Genomic DNA, 1,363 nt, shown 5'->3' with positions numbered 1-1,363 from the left:
TCTATCTATCTATCTATCTATCTATCTATCTATTTGTCTATATATCTATCTATCGATCGATCGATCTATTTATCTGTCTGTCTGTCCGTCTGTCTATCCATTCCGTCTGTCTATCTATCTATCCATCCATCCATCCATCTTACTACCTTTCTATCAGTTTTGTCAAAGTAACCAGGAGGGTGTCCAGTGCGTTCGTAACCAATTGAATCAGTGTGAATGGACTTTAATAATATTACTAGCCGGGTGGGGTCTTTTTTTTCTCTCCAAAGACTGCACCGCTGACTCCCCGATGCAACTGCTTCATAAAATGAAATAAATAAGAGGAGCACAAAAACTTGGTCTTCACGAGCATGACAAACACAGTGAGCCTTATTTATTCAGTTTCTGACGTACTGAATCCACTGTGACCCTCACTGTGACCCCGGCTATTGCTCACAGGGTCAAGCTGTTCAAAACAAAAGGCTATACTTTACTTTTACCTGCGCATCGTGTTATGTTCTTGGAAGAAATTCTGATTTGGTTGCCTCGGGATTATTAAGGAAATAAGATCCTTTATTCTTACTGTTACTGTCAGCTTCAACTATAAGGCTCTTCAATTAATGTTCCACCCAGCATAAATTTCTTTCTATTAATTCCTTATTTATTTCCATTTTTGATGGAAGGCGACTTACTTCGTTGAACCGAATAAGCTGTGTATAATATGACATAGTATATTATATAATATGTATAGATTATACATTCATAAACGTGAACTACACTCGGCACACCATAAGAAGGCGATAAGTAACGCAGTATGGTTTCAATGCCACTTTTAGTTTGGAAAAATTATTCAAGAGACGAAACCATCGATGCATCGTCGTCCCGATATGACATTATTTTTGTTTTTTGCAGAGCCTACCATAGAAAACTGCATCTCCATCAACACTTAATGGCAACAAATGATGAAAAAGTAAAAAGTAAAAGTAAATAAGTAACGATATGACCGCGTCAAGTGTGTGGGGAGCCATGAAAAATCCCCACATAGCTAAGTTTAATAAAGATTTCAATAATTCAGAGGTCCGAATATGAACTGAGGTTAATCACTAAGTATTCCAACATGAAACATTTGAGCTAACGGTTCAGCCTATCCTCGTTGCGGATGATAAATATCGGATACTTGAAGACCATGACAAACAAACTCACTTCAATAAAATACCAATGTGTAATGTGGTCTAGGGAAATCGTTCAAATACCCAAAAGATAGAATAAATATCTGTACCCAATCACCTCTCTCTCTCTCTCTCTCTCTCTCTCTCTCTCTCTCTCTCTCTCTCTCTCTGTGTGTCTGTCTCTCTCTCTTTCTCTCTCTCGCTCTCTATCTCGC

The sequence above is a fragment of the Aplysia californica genome, unplaced genomic scaffold (assembly GCF_000002075.1).
Source record: "Aplysia californica isolate F4 #8 unplaced genomic scaffold, AplCal3.0 scaffold00589, whole genome shotgun sequence".
In the NCBI taxonomy this organism is placed as follows: domain Eukaryota; kingdom Metazoa; phylum Mollusca; class Gastropoda; order Aplysiida; family Aplysiidae; genus Aplysia; species Aplysia californica.
The sequence above is the reverse complement of the archived record's forward strand: the minus strand, read 5'-3'. Positions refer to the sequence as shown.